We start from the raw sequence: 13,816 nt of genomic DNA, 5'->3' as shown, positions 1-13,816 counted from the left end.
TCATTTTGTTTGTGCCTGTGTGAGAGAGAGAGAGAGAGAGAGAAAGTCTGTGTGAGTGTGTGAATGTGAGAGTGAGAGACAGTGTGTGTAAGCGCGTGAGAGAGGAAGCCTTTATGTGTGTGTGTGAGAGTTGTATATGTCTGTGTGTGTGTGTGTGTGTGTGTGTGTGTGTTTGTGTGGGTGGAGTGTGTGTGTCTGAGAAAGTGAGTGTGTGGGTGTTTGTGTCTGCGAGAGACAGAGAGTGTGTGGGTGTATGATTGTGTGAGCATGTATGTGTGTGACAGAGAGAGAGGGAGAATTTGTATGTGTGTGAGAGTGTGTTTGTGTGTGAGAGAGAATGTGTGTGAGAGAGAGTGTGTGTGTGTGAGGGAGAGAATGTGTGTGTGAGAGAGAGAGCGAAAGTGTGTGTATATGAGGGAGAGTGTGTGAGTGTGTGTGTGTGAGGGAGTGTGTGTGTGTGTGTGTGAGAGAGAGAGTGAGTGTGTCAGCATGCATGTGTGTGACAGAGAGAGGGAGAATTTGTATGTGTGTGAGAGAGTATGTTTGAGTGTGTGTGTGTGAGAGAGAGTGTGTGTGTGCATGTGAGAGAGTGAGTGTATGTGTGAGAGAGAGAGAGAATGTGTGTGTGTGTGTGAGAGAGAGAGAGAGAGGGAGATTTTGTGTGTGTGAGAGAGTGTGTTTGTCTGTGTGAGAGAGAGTGAGTGTGAGTGCATGTCGGTGTGTGTGTGAAAGAGAGAGAGAGAATTTGTTTGTGCGTGAGAGAGAGTCTTATTTTTGTGAGAGAGTGTGTTTGTGTGTGAGTGAGACAGAAAGAGTGAGAGTGTGTGTGATAGAGAGTGTGTGTTTGTGTGCGCATGTGAGAGAGTGTGTGTGTGAAAGAGAGAAAGGGTGTGCGTGTGTGTGTGTGAGTGTGTGTGTGAGAGACTGAGAGTGTATGATAGAGAGTGTGTGTTTGTCTGTTCATGTGAGAGAGAATGTGTTAATGTGTGTGAGAGATAGAGAGGGAGTGAGAATTTGTGTGTGTGAGAGAAACTGAGAGTGTGAGTGTGTGTGTGAAAGAGAGAGACAATTTGTGTATGTGTGTGAGAGAGATTGTGTGTGTGTGTGTGTGTGTGAGAGAGAGAGAGTGTGTGAGAGAGAGACAGACTCTATATGAGGGATTGTTGTTGAGTGTGAATGCAAGGGAGCTGCAGAAATGCGGAATTGTATTTTGTGTCTGCACAAGGGCAAGGTGACTAACTGTGCAGAGTGAGAAAGAGAGCAGGCATCACCATCCTGTCAGGATGGCCGAGTGGTCTAAGGCGCCAGACTTAAGGAGTGTTAGTCCTTGCTCTGCATCTGGCCTTGTGAATTCTGGTCCCTTTCTAGGGGCGTGGGTTCAAATCCCACTCCTGACATGTCTCCCTTTTTCCCCAAACAAACCTTCCCACACCCACACACTCCCCCCAAATTTCACATCTTCTTGGAGAGGAGTCACTCCCCTTTCCCAAACATGGAAGAGTCCAACCCCTCGGTTTCAAAGATAAGGCTCAGGCATTTACAACAATCTTCAGACGCAAGTGCCCACTGGATCATCTTCCTCAGTCTCCTCCTGTGCTCCCCACCATCACACACACCATTCTTCAAACAATTACATTCACTCCGTCTCACATCAAAAGACACTGGACACTACAAAGGCTATGGGCCCTGCCAAGATTCTGGCACTGCTCCTGAACGCTGCTGCTCCACAACATGCCCTTCCTCGAGCCAAGTTCGCCCAGGACAGTGACAACACTGGGATCTACCTGGCCATCTGCCAAATTATCCAGGTATGTCCTGCACATAAAAAGCAGGACAAATCCAAATCAGCAAATTCCACTCCCGTCTATCTCTTCCCAATCCTCGGAAAAGTGATGGAAGGGCTCACCAACAGGGCTATCGAGCAGCACCTGCTCAGCAATAACCTGCTCAGTGACACCCAGTTTGGGATGCCCCAGGGTCACTCAGCTCCTGACCTCATTTTATTTGTGTCTGTGTGTGAGAGAGAGAGAGAGATTGTATGTGTTGGTGAGTGTGTGCGTGTGTGTGTGATAGAGAGGTTGGGTGTGTGTGTCTGTGTGTGGGTGTGAGAGAGAGTATGTGTGTGTGTGAGAGAGAGAGTGTGTGCCTGTGGGTATATGAGTTTGTGTGTGTGTTTGTATGTGTGTGAGAGAGATTGTGAGTCCATTTGAGTGTGTGTGTGTGTGAGACAGAGAGAGTGTGTACGTTTGTGCTTGTCTGTGAGTGTGAGAGTGAGTGCAGGTGTGTGTGTGTGAGTGTGTGAGAGAGAGCGAATGTGTGTCTGTGTGAGAGAGAGTGTCTGTGTGAGAGAAAATGTGTGTGTGAGAGAGTGAGTGTGTGTGAGAGGGAGAGAGAGTGTGTGTGTGTGTGTGTGTTTGTGTGTGAGGGAGAGAGTGCGTATGTGGGTGTGTGTGAGAGAGGGTGTGTTTGTGTGTGGGTGTGAGAGACAGACAGAGAGTGCGTGTGTGTGTGTGAGAGAGAGAGATTGTGAGTGCATGTGAGTGTGTGTGTGTGAGAGAGAGTGTGTGTGAGAGAGAGTGTGAGTGCAGGTGTTTGTGTGTGTGAGTGGGAATGCTTATGTATGAGTGTGTGAGAGAGAGTGTGCGTGTGTGAGAGTGTGTGTTTGTGTGTGTGAGAGAGAGTGTGTGTGTGTGTTGGAGAGAGTATGTGTGTGTGGGAGAGAGAGAGAGAGAATTTGTGCTTGTGTGGGGTATGAGAGACAGAAAGGGATTGTGAGTGTGTGTGAACGAATGTGTGTGCGTGCTTGTGAGATGGAGAGTGTGAGTGTGTGTGAGAGAGAGAGAGTGTATGTATATGCATGTGAGAGCGATTGTGTGTGTGAGAGAGGGTTGTGTGTGTGTGTGTGTGGAGAGAGAGTGTTTGTGTGTGTGTGTGGTGTGTGTGTGAGAGAGAGAGAGACTGTGTATGAGGAATTGTTGTGAGTGTGAATGCAAGTGAGCTGCAAAAATGCGGAATTGCATTTTTGTGTCTGCACAAGTGCATGGTGACTAATTGTACAGAGTGAGAAAGAGATCGGGAAGGCTTGGGTCAGCCACTTGTCAGGATGGCCGAGTGGTCTAAGGCGCCAGACACAAGCAGCGTTAATCCTTGCTCTGCATCTGGACTTGTGAATTCTGGTCCCTTTCTAGGGGCGTGGGTTCAAATCCCACTCCTGACATGTCTCCCTTTTTCCCCAAACAAACCTTCCCACACCCACACACACTCCCCCAAATTTCACATCTTCTTGGAGAGGAATCACTCCCCCTTCCCAAACATGGAAGAGTCCAACCCCTCGGTTTCAAAGATAAGGCTCAGGCATTTACAACAATCTTCAGACGCAAGTGCCCACTGGATCATCTTCCTCAGTCTCCTCCTGTGCTCCCCACCATCACACACACCATTCTTCAAACAATTACATTCACTCCGTCTCACATCAAAAGACACTGGACACTACAAAGGCTATGGGCCCTGCCAAGATTCTGGCACTGCTCCTGAACGCTGCTGCTCCACAACATGCCCTTCCTCGAGCCAAGTTCTCCCAGGACAGTGACAACACTGGGATCTACCTGGCCATCTGCCAAATTATCCAGGTATGTCCTGCACATAAAAAGCAGGACAAATCCAACTCAGCAAATTCCACTCCCGTCTATCTCTTCCCAATCCTCGGAAAAGTGATGGAAGGGCTCACCAACAGGGCTATCGAGCAGCACCTGCTCAGCAATAACCTGCTCAGCGACACCCAGTTTGGGATCCCCCAGGGTCACTCAGCTCCTGACCTCATTTTGTTTGTGTCTGTGTGAGAGAGAGAGAGAGAGAGAAAGTGTTGGTGAGTGTGTGCGTGTGTGTGTGAGAGAGAGGTTGGGTGTGTGTGTCTTTGTGTGGGTGTGAGAGAGTGTATGTGTGTGTGTGAGTGAGTGTGTGTGTGTGTGTGGGTATATGAGTGTGTGTGTGTGTTTGTATGTGTGTGTGAGAGAGATTGTGAGTGTGTGAGAGTGTGTGTGTGTGTGAGACAGAGAGAGTGTGTATGTTTGTGCTTGTGTGTGAGTGTGAGAGTGAGTGCAGGTGTGTGTGTGTGAGTGTGTGAGAGAGAGAATGTGTGTGTGAGTGTGAGAGAGAGAGTGTCTGTGTGAGAGAAAGTGTGTGTGTGTGAGAGAGTGAGTGTGTGTGAGAGGGAGAGAGAGAGAGTGTGTGTGTGTGTGTGTGTGTTTGTGTGTGAGTGAGAGAGTGTGTTTGTGGGTGTGTGTGAGAGAGGGTGTGTTTGTGTGTGGGTGTGAGAGAGAGAGAGAGAGTGAGAGTGTGTGTGTGAGAGAGAGAGAGAGTGAGATGGAGTGTGTGTGTGTGAGAGAGAGTGTGTGTGAGAGAGAGAGTGTGTGTGCAGGTGTTTGTGTGTGTGTGAGTGGGAATGCTTATGTTTGAGTGTGTGAGAGAGAGTGTGCGTGTTTGAGAGTGTGTGTTTGTGTGTGTGTGAGAGAGAGTGTGAGTGTGTGTGTTGGAGAGAGTGTGTGTGTGTGTGAGAGAGAGAGAGAGAATTTTTGCTTGAGTGGGGTATGAGAGACAGAAAGGGATTGTGAGTGTGTGTGAACGAATGTGTGTGCGTGCTTGTGAGATGGAGAGTGTGAGTGTGTGTGAGAGAGAGAGAGTGTGTGTGTGTGCATGTGAGTGTGTGTGTGTGAGAGAGAGACTTGTGTGTGTGTGTGTGAGAGAGAGTGTGTGTGTGTGTGTGTGTGTGTGTGAGTGTGTGTGAGAGAGAGAGAGACTGTGTATGAGGAATTGTTGTTGAGTGTGAATGCAAGTGAGCTGCAGAAATGCGGAATTGTATTTTTGTGTCTGCACAAGGGCATGGTGACTAACTGTGCAGAGTGAGAAAGAGATCGGGAAGGCTTGGCTCAGCATCTTGTCAGGATGGCCGAGTGGTCGAAGGCGCCAGACTTAAGGAGTGTTAGTCCTTGCTCTGCATCTGGACTTATGAATTCTGGTCCCTTTCTAGGGGCGTGGGTTCCAATCCCACTCCTGACCTGTCTCCCTTTTTCCCCAAACAAACCTTCCCACACCCACACACTCCCCCCAAATTTCACATCTTCTTGGAGAGGAGTCACTCCCCCTTCCCAAACATGGAAGAGTCCAACCCCTCGGTTTCAAAGATAAGGCTCAGGCATTTACAACAATCTTCAGACGCAAGTGCCCACTGGATCATCTTCCTCAGTCTCCTCCTGTGCTCCCCACCATCACACACACCATTCTTCAAACAATTACATTCACTCCGTCTCACATCAAAAGACACTGGACACTACAAAGGCTATGGGCCCTGCCAAGATTCTGGCACTGCTCCTGAACGCTGCTGCTCCACAACATGCCCTTCCTCGAGCCAAGTTCTCCCAGGACAGTGACAACACTGGGATCTACCTGGCCATCTGCCAAATTATCCAGGTATGTCCTGCACATAAAAAGCAGGACAAATCCAAATCAGCAAATTCCACTCCCGTCTATCTCTTCCCAATCCTCGGAAAAGTGATGGAAGGGCTCACCAACAGGGCTATCGAGCAGCACCTGCTCAGCAATAACCTGCTCAGTGACACCCAGTTTGGGATGCCCCAGGGTCACTCAGCTCCTGACCTCATTTTATTTGTGTCTGTGTGTGAGAGAGAGAGAGATTGTATGTGTTGGTGAGTGTGTGCGTGTGTGTGTGATAGAGAGGTTGGGTGTGTGTGTCTGTGTGTGGGTGTGAGAGAGAGTATGTGTGTGTGTGAGAGAGAGAGTGTGTGCCTGTGGGTATATGAGTTTGTGTGTGTGTTTGTATGTGTGTGTGAGAGAGATTGTGAGTCCATTTGAGTGTGTGTGTGTGAGACAGAGAGAGTGTGTACGTTTGTGCTTGTCTGTGAGTGTGAGAGTGAGTGCAGGTGTGTGTGTGTGAGTGTGTGAGAGAGCGAATGTGTGTCTGTGTGAGAGAGAGTGTCTGTGTGAGAGAAAATGTGTGTGTGAGAGAGTGAGTGTGTGTGAGAGGGAGAGAGAGTGTGTGTGTGTGTGTGTTTGTGTGTGAGGGAGAGAGTGCGTATGTGGGTGTGTGTGAGAGAGGGTGTGTTTGTGTGTGGGTGTGAGAGACAGACAGAGAGTGCGTGTGTGTGTGTGAGAGAGAGATTGTGAGTGCATGTGAGTGTGTGTGTGTGAGAGAGAGTGTGTGTGAGAGAGAGTGTGAGTGCAGGTGTTTGTGTGTGTGAGTGGGAATGCTTATGTATGAGTGTGTGAGAGAGAGTGTGCGTGTGTGAGAGTGTGTGTTTGTGTGTGTGAGAGAGAGTGTGTGTGTGTGTTGGAGAGAGTATGTGTGTGTGGGAGAGAGAGAGAGAGAATTTGTGCTTGTGTGGGGTATGAGAGACAGAAAGGGATTGTGAGTGTGTGTGAACGAATGTGTGTGCGTGCTTGTGAGATGGAGAGTGTGAGTGTGTGTGAGAGAGAGAGAGTGTATGTATATGCATGTGAGAGCGATTGTGTGTGTGAGAGAGGGTTTGTGTGTGTGTGTGTGTGAGAGAGAGTGTTTGTGTGTGTGTGTGTGTGTGTGTGTGAGAGAGAGAGAGACTGTGTATGAGGAATTGTTGCTGAGTGTGAATGCAAGTGAGCTGCAAAAATGCGGAATTGCATTTTTGTGTCTGCACAAGTGCATGGTGACTAATTGTACAGAGTGAGAAAGAGATCGGGAAGGCTTGGGTCAGCCACTTGTCAGGATGGCCGAGTGGTCTAAGGCGCCAGACTCAAGGAGCGTTAATCCTTGCTCTGCATCTGGACTTGTGAATTCTGGTCCCTTTCTAGGGGCGTGGGTTCCAATCCCACTCCTGACCTGTCTTGCTTTTTCCCCAAACAAACCTTCCCACACCCACACACTCCCCCCAAATTTCACATCTTCTTGGAGAGGAGTCACTCCCCCTTCCCAAACATGGAAGAGTCCAACCCCTCGGTTTCAAAGATAAGGCTCAGGCATTTACAACAATCTTCAGACGCAAGTGCCCACTGGATCATCTTCCTCAGTCTCCTCCTGTGCTCCCCACCATCACACACACCATTCTTCAAACAATTACATTCACTCCGTCTCACATAAAGAGACACTGGACACTACAAAGGCTATGGGCCCTGCCAAGATTCTGGCACTGCTCCTGAACGCTGCTGCTCCACAACATGCCCTTCCTCGAGCCAAGTTCTCCCAGGACAGTGACAACACTGGGATCTACCTGGCCATCTGCCAAATTATCCAGGTATGTCCTGCACATAAAAAGCAGGACAAATCCAACTCAGCCAATTCCACTCCCGTCTATCTCTTCCCAATCCTCGGAAAAGTGATGGAAGGGCTCACCAACAGGGCTATCGAGCAGCACCTGCTCAGCAATAACCTGCTCAGCGACACCCAGTTTGGGATCCCCCAGGGTCACTCAGCTCCTGACCTCATTTTGTTTGTGCCTGTGTGAGAGAGAGAGAGAGAGAGAAAGTCTGTGTGAGTGTGTGAATGTGAGAGTGAGAGACAGTGTGTGTAAGCGCGTGAGAGAGGAAGCCTTTATGTGTGTGTGTGAGAGTTGTATATGTCTGTGTGTGTGTGTGTGTGTGTGTGTGTGTGTGTGTTTGTGTGGGTGGAGTGTGTGTGTCTGAGAAAGTGAGTGTGTGGGTGTTTGTGTCTGCGAGAGACAGAGAGTGTGTGGGTGTATGATTGTGTGAGCATGTATGTGTGTGACAGAGAGAGAGGGAGAATTTGTATGTGTGTGAGAGTGTGTTTGTGTGTGAGAGAGAATGTGTGTGAGAGAGAGAGTGTGTGTGTGTGAGGGAGAGAATGTGTGTGTGAGAGAGAGAGCGAAAGTGTGTGTATATGAGGGAGAGTGTGTGAGTGTGTGTGTGTGAGGGAGTGTGTGTGTGTGTGTGTGAGAGAGAGAGTGAGTGTGTCAGCATGCATGTGTGTGACAGAGAGAGGGAGAATTTGTATGTGTGTGAGAGAGTATGTTTGAGTGTGTGTGTGTGAGAGAGAGTGTGTGTGTGCATGTGAGAGAGTGAGTGTATGTGTGAGAGAGAGAGAGAATGTGTGTGTGTGTGTGAGAGAGAGAGAGAGAGGGAGATTTTGTGTGTGTGAGAGAGTGTGTTTGTCTGTGTGAGAGAGAGTGAGTGTGAGTGCATGTCGGTGTGTGTGTGAAAGAGAGAGAGAGAATTTGTTTGTGCGTGAGAGAGAGTCTTATTTTTGTGAGAGAGTGTGTTTGTGTGTGAGTGAGACAGAAAGAGTGAGAGTGTGTGTGATAGAGAGTGTGTGTTTGTGTGCGCATGTGAGAGAGTGTGTGTGTGAAAGAGAGAAAGGGTGTGCGTGTGTGTGTGTGAGTGTGTGTGTGAGAGACTGAGAGTGTGTATGATAGAGAGTGTGTGTTTGTCTGTTCATGTGAGAGAGAATGTGTTAATGTGTGTGAGAGATAGAGAGGGAGTGAGAATTTGTGTGTGTGAGAGAAACTGAGAGTGTGAGTGTGTGTGTGAAAGAGAGAGACAATTTGTGTATGTGTGTGAGAGAGATTGTGTGTGTGTGTGTGTGTGTGAGAGAGAGAGAGTGTGTGAGAGAGAGACAGACTCTATATGAGGGATTGTTGTTGAGTGTGAATGCAAGGGAGCTGCAGAAATGCGGAATTGTATTTTGTGTCTGCACAAGGGCAAGGTGACTAACTGTGCAGAGTGAGAAAGAGAGCAGGCATCACCATCCTGTCAGGATGGCCGAGTGGTCTAAGGCGCCAGACTTAAGGAGTGTTAGTCCTTGCTCTGCATCTGGCCTTGTGAATTCTGGTCCCTTTCTAGGGGCGTGGGTTCAAATCCCACTCCTGACATGTCTCCCTTTTTCCCCAAACAAACCTTCCCACACCCACACACTCCCCCCAAATTTCACATCTTCTTGGAGAGGAGTCACTCCCCTTTCCCAAACATGGAAGAGTCCAACCCCTCGGTTTCAAAGATAAGGCTCAGGCATTTACAACAATCTTCAGACGCAAGTGCCCACTGGATCATCTTCCTCAGTCTCCTCCTGTGCTCCCCACCATCACACACACCATTCTTCAAACAATTACATTCACTCCGTCTCACATCAAAAGACACTGGACACTGCAAAGGCTATGGGCCCTGCCAAGATTCTGGCACTGCTCCTGAACGCTGCTGCTCCACAACATGCCCTTCCTCGAGCCAAGTTCGCCCAGGACAGTGACAACACTGGGATCTACCTGGCCATCTGCCAAATTATCCAGGTATGTCCTGCACATAAAAAGCAGGACAAATCCAAATCAGCAAATTCCACTCCCGTCTATCTCTTCCCAATCCTCGGAAAAGTGATGGAAGGGCTCACCAACAGGGCTATCGAGCAGCACCTGCTCAGCAATAACCTGCTCAGTGACACCCAGTTTGGGATGCCCCAGGGTCACTCAGCTCCTGACCTCATTTTATTTGTGTCTGTGTGTGAGAGAGAGAGAGATTGTATGTGTTGGTGAGTGTGTGCGTGTGTGTGTGATAGAGAGGTTGGGTGTGTGTGTCTGTGTGTGGGTGTGAGAGAGAGTATGTGTGTGTGTGAGAGAGAGAGTGTGTGCCTGTGGGTATATGAGTTTGTGTGTGTGTTTGTATGTGTGTGTGAGAGAGATTGTGAGTCCATTTGAGTGTGTGTGTGTGTGAGACAGAGAGAGTGTGTACGTTTGTGCTTGTCTGTGAGTGTGAGAGTGAGTGCAGGTGTGTGTGTGTGAGTGTGTGAGAGAGCGAATGTGTGTCTGTGTGAGAGAGAGTGTCTGTGTGAGAGAAAATGTGTGTGTGAGAGAGTGAGTGTGTGTGAGAGGGAGAGAGAGTGTGTGTGTGTGTGTGTGTTTGTGTGTGAGGGAGAGAGTGCGTATGTGGGTGTGTGTGAGAGAGGGTGTGTTTGTGTGTGGGTGTGAGAGACAGACAGAGAGTGCGTGTGTGTGTGTGAGAGAGAGAGATTGTGAGTGCATGTGAGTGTGTGTGTGTGAGAGAGAGTGTGTGTGAGAGAGAGTGTGAGTGCAGGTGTTTGTGTGTGTGAGTGGGAATGCTTATGTATGAGTGTGTGAGAGAGAGTGTGCGTGTGTGAGAGTGTGTGTTTGTGTGTGTGAGAGAGAGTGTGTGTGTGTTGGAGAGAGTATGTGTGTGTGGGAGAGAGAGAGAGAGAATTTGTGCTTGTGTGGGGTATGAGAGACAGAAAGGGATTGTGAGTGTGTGTGAACGAATGTGTGTGCGTGCTTGTGAGATGGAGAGTGTGAGTGTGTGTGAGAGAGAGAGAGTGTATGTATATGCATGTGAGAGCGATTGTGTGTGTGAGAGAGGGTTTGTGTGTGTGTGTGTGTGAGAGAGAGTGTTTGTGTGTGTGTGTGTGTGTGTGTGTGAGAGAGAGAGAGACTGTGTATGAGGAATTGTTGCTGAGTGTGAATGCAAGTGAGCTGCAAAAATGCGGAATTGCATTTTTGTGTCTGCACAAGTGCATGGTGACTAATTGTACAGAGTGAGAAAGAGATCGGGAAGGCTTGGGTCAGCCACTTGTCAGGATGGCCGAGTGGTCTAAGGCGCCAGACACAAGGAGCGTTAATCCTTGCTCTGCATCTGGACTTGTGAATTCTGGTCCCTTTCTAGGGGCGTGGGTTCAAATCCCACTCCTGACATGTCTCCCTTTTTCCCCAAACAAACCTTCCCACACCCACACACACTCCCCCAAATTTCACATCTTCTTGGAGAGGAATCACTCCCCCTTCCCAAACATGGAAGAGTCCAACCCCTCGGTTTCAAAGATAAGGCTCAGGCATTTACAACAATCTTCAGACGCAAGTGCCCACTGGATCATCTTCCTCAGTCTCCTCCTGTGCTCCCCACCATCACACACACCATTCTTCAAACAATTACATTCACTCCGTCTCACATCAAGAGACACTGGACACTACAAAGGCTATGGGCCCTGCCAAGATTCTGGCACTGCTCCTGAACGCTGCTGCTCCACAACATGCCCTTCCTCGAGCCAAGTTCTCCCAGGACAGTGACAACACTGGGATCTACCTGGCCATCTGCCAAATTATCCAGGTATGTCCTGCACATAAAAAGCAGGACAAATCCAACTCAGCCAATTCCACTCCCGTCTATCTCTTCCCAATCCTCGGAAAAGTGATGGAAGGGCTCACCAACAGGGCTATCGAGCAGCACCTGCTCAGCAATAACCTGCTCAGCGACACCCAGTTTGGGATCCCCCAGGGTCACTCAGCTCCTGACCTCATTTTGTTTGTGCCTGTGTGAGAGAGAGAGAGAGAGAGAGAGAAAGACTGTGTGAGTGTGTGAATGTGAGAGTGAGAGACAGTGTGTGTAAGCGCGTGAGAGAGGAAGCCTTATGTGTGTGTGTGAGAGTTGTATATGTCTGTGTGTGTGTGTGTGTGTGTGTTGTGTGGGTGGAGTGTGTGTGTCTGAGAAAGTGAGTGTGTGGGTGTTTGTGTCTGCGAGAGACAGAGAGTGTGTGTGTGTATGATTGTGTGAGCATGTATGTGTGTGACAGAGAGAGAGGGAGAATTTGTATGCGTGTGAGAGTGTGTTTGTGTGTGAGAGAGAATGTGTGTGAGAGAGAGAGTGTGTGTGTGTGAGGGAGAGAATGTGTGTGTGAGAGAGAGAGCGAAAGTGTGTGTATATGAGGGAGAGTGTGTGAGTGTGTGTGTGTGAGGGAGTGTGTGTGTGTGAGAGAGAGAGTGAGTGTGTCAGCATGCATGTGTGTGACAGAGAGAGGGAGAATTTGTATGTGTGTGAGAGAGTATGTTTGAGTGTGTGTGTGTGAGAGAGAGTGTGTGTGTGCATGTGAGAGAGTGAGTGTATGTGTGAGAGAGAGAGAGAATGTGTGTGTGTGTGAGAGAGAGAGAGAGAGAGGGAGATTTTGTGTGTGTGAGAGAGGGTGTTTGTCTGTGTGAGAGAGAGTGAGTGTGAGTGCATGTCGGTGTGTGTGTGAAAGAGAGAGAGAGAATTTGTTTGTGCGTGAGAGAGAGTCTTATTTTTGTGAGAGAGTGTGTTTGTGTGTGAGTGAGACAGAAAGAGTGAGAGTGTGTGTGATAGAGAGTGTGTGTTTGTGTGCGCATGTGAGAGAGTGTGTGTGTGAAAGAGAGAAAGGGTGTGCGTGTGTGTGTGTGAGTGTGTGTGTGAGAGACTGAGAGTGTGTATGATAGAGAGTGTGTGTTTGTCTGTTCATGTGAGAGAGAATGTGTTAATGTGCGTGAGAGATAGAGAGGGAGTGAGAATTTGTGTGTGTGAGAGAAACTGAGAGTGTGAGTGTGTGTGTGAAAGAGAGAGACAATTTGTGTATGTGTGTGAGAGAGATTGTGTGTGTGTGTGTTGTGGTGTGTGTGTGAGAGAGAGAGAGACAGACTCTATATGAGGGATTGTTGTTGAGTGTGAATGCAAGGGAGCTGCAGAAATGCGGAATTGTATTTTGTGTCTGCACAAGGGCAAGGTGACTAACTGTGCAGAGTGAGAAAGAGATCTGAGATCACCATCCTGTCAGGATGGCCGAGTGGTCTAAGGCGCCAGACTTAAGAAGTGTTAGTTCTTGCTCTGCATCTGGCCTTGTGAATTCTGGTCCCTTTCTAGGGGCGTGGGTTCAAATCCCACTCCTGACATTTCTCCCTTTTTCCCCAAACAAACCTTCCCACACCCACACACTCCCCCAAATTTCACATCTTCTTGGAGAGGAGTCACTCCCCCTTCCCAAACGTGGAAGAGTCCAACCCCTCGGTTTCAAAGATAAGGCTCAGGCATTTACAACAATCTTCAGACGCAAGTGCCCACTGGATCATCTTCCTCAGTCTCCTCCTGTGCTCCCCACCATCACACACACCATTCTTCAAACAATTACATTCACTCCGTCTCACATCAAAAGACACTGGACACTGCAAAGGCTATGGGCCCTGCCAAGATTCTGGCACTGCTCCTGAACGCTGCTGCTCCACAACATGCCCTTCCTCGAGCCAAGTTCTCCCAGGACAGTGACAACACTGGGATCTACCTGGCCATCTGCCAAATTATCCAGGTATTTCCTGCACATAAAAAGCAGGACAAATCCAAATCAGCAATTCCACTCCCGTCTATCTCTTCCCAATCCTCGGAAAGTGATGGAAGGGCTCACCAACAGGGCTATCGAGCAGCACCTGCTCAGCAATAACCTGCTCAGCGACACCCAGTTTGGGATCCCCCAGGGTCACTCAGCTCCTGACCTCATTTTATTTGTGCCTGTGTGAGAGAGAGAGAGAGAGAGAAAGTCTGTGTGAGTGTGTGAATGTGAGAGTGAGAGACAGTGTGTGTAAGCGCGTGAGAGAGGAAGCCTTTATGTGTGTGTGTGAGAGAGTTGTGTGTGTGTGTGTGAGTGTGTGTGGTGTGTGTGTGTGTGTGAGAAAGTGAGTGTGTGGGTGTTTGTGTGTGCGAGAGACAGAGAGTGTGTGTGTGTATGATTGTGTGAGCATGTATGTGTGTGACAGAGAGAGAGGGAGAATTTGTATGTGTGAGAGAGTGTGTGTGTGTGTGAGAGAGAATGTGTGTGAGAGAGAGAGTGTGTGTGTGTGAGGGAGAGACTGTGTGTGTGAGAGAGAGAGCGAAAGTGTGTGTATATGAGGAGAGTGTGTGAGTGTGTGTGTGTGAGGGAGTGTGTGTGTGTGTGTGTGAGAGAGAGAGTGAGTGTGTCAGCATGCATGTGTGTGACAGAGAGAGGGAGAATTTGTATGTGTGTGAGAGAGTATGTTTGAGTGTGTGTGTGTGAGAGAGAGTGTGTGTG

General features: G+C 48.8%; 7 non-coding genes across 7 annotated transcripts; all 7 read left to right on the top strand.

Annotated features, from left to right (window-relative positions):
• The first annotated feature begins 1,277 nt into the window (after positions 1–1,277).
• On the top strand, positions 1,278–1,397 carry trnal-uaa (transfer RNA leucine (anticodon UAA)). Its single transcript has 2 exons — positions 1,278–1,315; positions 1,352–1,397. It is a non-coding gene; the product is annotated as a tRNA-Leu (tRNA).
• Positions 1,398–3,097: 1,700 nt separating this feature from the next.
• Positions 3,098–3,217, top strand: trnal-caa (transfer RNA leucine (anticodon CAA)). The gene is made up of 2 exons: positions 3,098–3,135; positions 3,172–3,217. It is a non-coding gene; the product is annotated as a tRNA-Leu (tRNA).
• Positions 3,218–4,935: 1,718 nt separating this feature from the next.
• On the top strand, positions 4,936–5,055 carry trnal-uaa (transfer RNA leucine (anticodon UAA)). Its single transcript has 2 exons — positions 4,936–4,973; positions 5,010–5,055. It is a non-coding gene; the product is annotated as a tRNA-Leu (tRNA).
• Positions 5,056–6,749: 1,694 nt separating this feature from the next.
• On the top strand, positions 6,750–6,869 carry trnal-caa (transfer RNA leucine (anticodon CAA)). Its single transcript has 2 exons — positions 6,750–6,787; positions 6,824–6,869. It is a non-coding gene; the product is annotated as a tRNA-Leu (tRNA).
• A 1,881-nt stretch (positions 6,870–8,750) lies between these two features.
• Positions 8,751–8,870, top strand: trnal-uaa (transfer RNA leucine (anticodon UAA)). Its single transcript has 2 exons — positions 8,751–8,788; positions 8,825–8,870. It is a non-coding gene; the product is annotated as a tRNA-Leu (tRNA).
• Positions 8,871–10,568: 1,698 nt separating this feature from the next.
• Positions 10,569–10,688, top strand: trnal-caa (transfer RNA leucine (anticodon CAA)). Its single transcript has 2 exons — positions 10,569–10,606; positions 10,643–10,688. It is a non-coding gene; the product is annotated as a tRNA-Leu (tRNA).
• Positions 10,689–12,548: 1,860 nt separating this feature from the next.
• On the top strand, positions 12,549–12,668 carry trnal-uaa (transfer RNA leucine (anticodon UAA)). The gene is made up of 2 exons: positions 12,549–12,586; positions 12,623–12,668. It is a non-coding gene; the product is annotated as a tRNA-Leu (tRNA).
• Positions 12,669–13,816: the final 1,148 nt, after the last annotated feature.

The sequence above is a fragment of the Hemiscyllium ocellatum genome, unplaced genomic scaffold (assembly GCF_020745735.1).
Source record: "Hemiscyllium ocellatum isolate sHemOce1 unplaced genomic scaffold, sHemOce1.pat.X.cur. scaffold_3770_pat_ctg1, whole genome shotgun sequence".
Taxonomy (NCBI): domain Eukaryota; kingdom Metazoa; phylum Chordata; class Chondrichthyes; order Orectolobiformes; family Hemiscylliidae; genus Hemiscyllium; species Hemiscyllium ocellatum.
Note: the sequence above shows the minus strand (reverse complement) of the source record. Positions and strands in the feature narration are given on the sequence as shown.